Genomic DNA, 6,000 nt, shown 5'->3' on the forward strand with positions numbered 1-6,000 from the left:
GCACAAAATGAGAGCAGAGGAACGGATATACGTTCAAAATTCGATATCACAGAACGAGGTGGGACAGTGGTTAGCATACTAGACTTGCATTTGAGAGGACAACGGTTCAAATCTGCGTCCGGTACATGTTTTCCTTATTTCCCTAAATTTGTCCAGGCAAATTCCTGTCTGATTCGTTTCATAGGGCATGGTCGATTTCCTTCCGCATCCTTCAAACATTTCCGAGCGTGTGCACCGTCTCTTATGACCTTGACGTCGATGGGACGTTAAACCATAAGCTTCCACCCTCCCATCATCATTCATTCATTTATTTATTCATTCCATGCGTTGTTATTTAATACCGGTTTTGGAAATCTGAGACTTTACTAGTACCTCCGCAGCTATTCGGCAAAAGGTAAGTAAATTGTGTTTCATTCCATTTAAGGAAAATCCTTCACAAGGCAGGCTGTCAAACACAAGCCCGTGTCGTGAACATCAGATGTGGTGTCGTGATGACAACGGATGCGTACTTCATTACTGTTAGAATTGCTAATAATTGCGTTTTAAAAATTACTTATACAGCAATCGTCGTAATTTTATTGGTATCGGTGGCAAACTGTTGGTTCTCTCTTCCACGATCTCACAAATTTAAAAGTGACCGCAAGTCGCGATGCAAAATCGATTTGTTGTAGGCCTTTCTTGTATCTTCTCTGTCCTTGCTGAGGAAAATATTCAGGTATCGGTCAAATGAGTAGGTTATCTCGTTCGTGAATGGGTTTCACTTCTTGAAGATACTGTCAATGAATTTCATTCCAGCCGGCCGAAGTGGCCGTGCGGTTAAAGGCGCTGCAGTCCGGAGCCGCGCGACTGCTACGGTCGCAGGTTCGAATCCTGCCACGGGCATGGATGTGTGTGATGTCCTTAGGTTAGTTAGGTTTAACTAGTTCTAAGTTCTAGGGGACTAATGACCTCAGCAGTTGAGTCCCATAGTGCTCAGAGCCAGCCAATTTCATTCCATCGTCTGCTATTCCTACGATTAATTTTATGTGGTCTGTCGGCTTTCAATCGCTCGTTACGCATAGTCCCACATATTCAATGACTACGACTGTTCCCAATGATTATTCATCAATCCTGTAATCAAACAATAATTGGTCTCTCTGCGTATTTATGCGCGATATGATATAGCTTATAGCGTGTAAAAAAGCAGGCAAAAGTATTCCATATTTTGAGAGGTTATAGTCTGTATTAAACAAGACAAAAATGTCCAGTCAGCATGGCCCCTAAAATGTATACCTTATGAGCAATAAGCGCATGTTCATCTTCGCTATTGTGGAATTTATCTCTTCTACCGTAAGTTCTTTGCCATTTCAAACGACCAGCATACCGCAGTAACCAAAGACGGCTGAATTGTTGTGCTAGTGGTACCCTTTGTTGTTGACATTTATCAGGATACAAGTCACGTGGTCGCCGGTTGCTTCCGTTTGAGAATAACGTCTGCCATCTCCTGTGATAAATAATAGGCTTTCATTATGCTGGTAAGTGCAAAGATAGAACTACAATGTAAAAGCATTTCAGAAACTTATCAGAACACAAATGGTTCCATTAGAACCCAGACCTTTGAATATGATTTATAGTAACAACACTAACAGATGTTACTATGTTGCATACTGCATTCCCTACAATGTCCGTGACAGCGATGTGCTTGCAGTAGAAGAGATGTTTCACAATAATGAAGATGAACACGTGCCTATCGCTCTTAAGGTATAATTTTCAGAGGCCATGTTTACTGGGCATTTTTGTCTTGTTTGGTCAAGACCATCACATCTCAAAATATGGAATATATTTTTAATACCATGTTTCTTAAGCTGAGGAAGAGCTCCCAATTCCTGTACCAAACGTCAATCCTGTATGAATTAAACTACATTTTTTATAGCGCTGCTATTTACAACTGTATCAATTGCGATTAAAGAAGACAATGGGAAAACAATAATTACGGAAAAATAAATGAATGGGATGAGAATTATAATTTAACGCCTCGTATAGAATAACACCATAACAGTAGAAGAGCACGTAAGCCTTAGGTAAGGAAATCGGGTGTATCCTCCTCAAAGAAAAATAATTACGTAATATTAATAATCTACTTTCGCTTCCAAGCTTCATGTAGCTCGACAGGTGATACACTCAGTTATGTCTTCGTTCTAAATGCGCAAAAGCAGGAGCTGATAATGCAAAAACCGACATGTTTCATTTACGTCATGGCATACCCTTGTTACCATCGGGAAGGCGTTGATCACGTGATGAAATGTGCATCAGTTGCATGCAAGTAATCATGTCTTCATGGAACTCTACATTTCTCGAACTAGACAGAAAATAAATCACAGAACGCTGGATCTCTTCTGCTATTAGCACTTTTTCTTTACAAATGTGTTGCGTTTAGAGACATAGAAGACCTTGTTGTGCTCAAAAAACACCAAATAATAAGAGGTGGAACGCCTTTTGTGTCTTCCTAGCTTGGATCAGGGGAAGCGAACTATGATAGACAGGTTAGTTGGTTGATTTGGGCGAGGGAACCAAACAGTGATGTCATCGGTCCCATCGGGTTAGGGAAAGATGGGGAAGGAAGTCAGCCGTGCCCTTTCAAACGAACCATCCCGGCATTCGCCCGAAACGATTTAGGAAAATCACGGAAAACCTAAAACAGGATGGCCGGAAGCAGGTTTGAACCGTCGTCCTCCCGAATGGGAGTCCAGTGGGCTATCGACTGCGCCAACTCGCTCGGTGGAATGCCTGCGTTTAAGATACGAATACAGATTACTAGCCTTCTTAGCGGCCTGCCAGTGAACTTCGGATACGGGAAAATATGGAGCAAAACTCCGAAAAAATCGTTCAAATGGCTCTAAGCAATATGGGGCTTAACAGCTGAGATCATCAGTCCCCTATAACTTAGAAATATTTAAACCTAACTAACCTAAGGACATCACACACATCCATGGCCGAAGCAGGATTCGAACCTGTGACCGTAAAGGTCGCGCGGTTCCAGACTTACGCACCTAGAACCGCTCGACTACCCCGGCCGGCCTCGCTTTGGGAAGTATTAATATTATGGGATATTTTTCGTTAATATTTCATGAACAAGGCTCGTAGTCTCGTGGTAAAGTGTGTACTTGGAAAAGCTTTTGTGACAGTGCAAGGTGAGAAATTTTAATCCTTAACTTCTCGTAGCCATGTAAAATTTCATGAATGGCATCGTGGCCTCTTTTGAGTGTAAAATTATTTATTTATAAAGCCCAGTGTTGCAGTATCAAGTGGAAATAGTTGCGATTCAGCAGATATCAAAACCTAAAACCAGCTGATATGACATAACACAGAAGTAGGTTTTATCGCATACTGCTCCTGACTGCGACCTTTTGTGTATTGCAACGTTTGAATTGCCCTGTTAAATTGTTGTTGTTATTCTGCTTAGTTCCCTAATACTGTATTGGGTGTGGCAAATACTTTCATATTTATTTTTGTTTCGTGTAAACCAAAAACTAGTTTCTTCGCATGGACTCAGTGTTTTTTTCGAATTTAATGCAGGCATCCGATATTTTAAATCTGGAAAAAGAATATTTGAGCCTTCAGCTGTACAGCTGTATGCGTATTCTCTATCTGTTTCGATTATTACGATCATCTTCACGGGAGGAAAACAGTGTACAAACAGTACATCAATGCATCAAACATACAATTTTGTCATATGTGAGCCAACCAAACACAGAACATATACAACTATCGTAAGTCTGTCTTGACATAGTCTGTATAAATGCGCTGTACGATAGCCCGATTACAGTAATACACATTTTGTGAGAACTCCACACTTCAGTGGATGTTTTTCTCCTATGAAGCAAAAAATAATAATAGAAACTGACAGGATAAACATACAATTGTACAGCTGACGGCACAAATATGCTGTATTCAAATTATCTAACAGCTGTAGACACACATACGAAAGCTCCGACGTTAGAATTGGAGTGAGAGGATGATTCTAGTAGATGCATTTCTACTAGATTGTATTGTTTTAAGTACCTATTGATAAAGTGGGAGGAGATTTGGGTACGAACTATTGCATTTCTAACATTTGCAAAGAAGAAAACTTGAGTCACCAAGACTACAAAGCATTCTAATCTACATAATTTGCAAATTACTGTGAAATTCATAACACTCACTGGCAAGAAGAAAACACAATTCAAAGAAGAACTACACACTCATTCCGCGCAAGATACAATAATACCAATTCTGTCAAAAGCTGCTAACATGGAGTTCTCCTTTAAATGCAAGAAATAACGGAACACGGATGCAAACAATTGGAATAAAACAATATGTTTCGAATGCAAGGTGTAAAGGAATGTTCGATACGAGTCGTTGGCGTTGGCCAGTGACGTAATGTTGATGGGTCGCTTTTTCGTGCATATATTCAGTTTTTTTCTAGTTGTCGAAGCCAACGAACATAAAGAAATTTAAAAAAACTAGTTGTGGTGACAGACTGATCTGTAGTCTAGCCCGAGGCATAGGCTGGATTGGAATGCAACAGGCTGGTTGCCAGTTAGACTCATGTGTCTATTTGCTAAGATCTAGGTTAGGTTGGAAGGCTACAGTTCGGTTACGAGTTGGCGAAGGCAATGAATGTGATATTAAAAAGCCTTGTTGCAGTGACAGGGCCGGCCGGAGTGGCCGAGCGGTTCTAGGCGCTACAGTCTAGAACCGCGCAACAGCTGCGGTTGCAGGTTCGAATCCTGCCTCGGGCATGGATGTATGTGATGTCCTTAGGTTAGTTAGGTTTAAGTAGTTCTAAGTTCTAGGGAACTGATGACCTCAGAAGTTAAGTCCCATAGTGCTCAGAGCCATTTGAACCATTTTTTTTTGCAGTGACAGACTGATCTGTAGCTTGGCGCGTTGGAAAGCGTCGCCAATAACATAACATTACAGTCACCATATTGTTTACGGCGTTTGACGTATGTTTCCTATGCCGCTGGTCAAAGCTGACTAGTCGCATCGAACATTACTCTATATCCAGAACATATTTACATCGAACAGTTGACACACGGATCCGTAAGCAGTAATAAATGTACGTAATCCCACAGAACGCCATACGAGGAAACCAGCTTCTGCTTTATATGAAACAAAAACAAAATGTATGGAATCATTTACTCCTTCCAGTACTGTGGACGTGAGCAAAAACCAAGCGGAATACTAGCAACGTATTTCCATTGGAATTCACACAGTGAGTCGCAAGCAGAAACCAATTGCGGTCGAACCTGCATAAGTTTACTACGAAACACAAACAACTACGGAAGACATCAAATCACCCAATAGGAAAATGACTGGGCGAGGGACTGACAAATTTGCAGCGAACCAAGCGGCCTGGCAGCGAACCAAAGTCGTGTTACCGGAAGTCCCTATGTGAGCGTCACGCCCGTGCTTGTACTTACCGTGGCTCTTACGGCTGAAGACGAGTGCGGAGACGGCACGACACGAGCGGTACGTGTAGAGAGCCGCGTCGCTGGAGACTGGCGACCAACGCGACGAGGCGTGGTCCGTGGTGCCCCTGGCAGGCAGCGGCGCGGTAAATATAAACCAACGGCGATGCGCTGCGGCTTGGCCGCTGCCGCTACTTAGCACGCCGGCCCGCGCGCTGACAGTCGTAAACACGCCTCGCCGGGGAGGGGACGAGTCGCCGGCAGGTGCTCTGGCCGCTGGCGCTCTTGAGTTCTGCTTAAACTGGGGCCAGCCTTGCGTATCGTGCCCTTCAGTGGTACTGGCGACGCACCGACGGCCCTCGGGCTTCCGTATCTGTTGCACGTGGGCTGCGCCATGTGGCGGCAATCACATCAGTTGGAACGGAGGAGGGACGCGTGTAAATGAGATCAAGGAGCGGCAGCGGGGAGGTCCGTGGTGTGCTCGGAGAAGGACGCCAGCGGTGGGGAGGAGTAGGGAAGGTGTAGAATAGCGTCTCAACAAATATACAGCCGTGACTCAATAGTAAAC

General features: G+C 43.3%; 1 protein-coding gene across 1 annotated transcript in view; it reads right to left on the reverse strand.

Moving 5' to 3' along the window:
- Positions 1–5,509, reverse strand: part of LOC124594030 — a 166,667-nt gene extending 161,158 nt beyond the window's left edge. Inside the window, exon 1 of the mRNA XM_047132381.1 lies at positions 5,445–5,509. The gene's annotated coding sequence lies outside the window, so the exon portion shown is untranslated. The remainder of the gene's footprint in view (positions 1–5,444) is intronic.
- Positions 5,510–6,000: the final 491 nt, after the last annotated feature.

The sequence above is a fragment of the Schistocerca americana genome, chromosome 2, assembly GCF_021461395.2.
Source record: "Schistocerca americana isolate TAMUIC-IGC-003095 chromosome 2, iqSchAmer2.1, whole genome shotgun sequence".
NCBI lineage: Eukaryota > Metazoa > Arthropoda > Insecta > Orthoptera > Acrididae > Schistocerca > Schistocerca americana.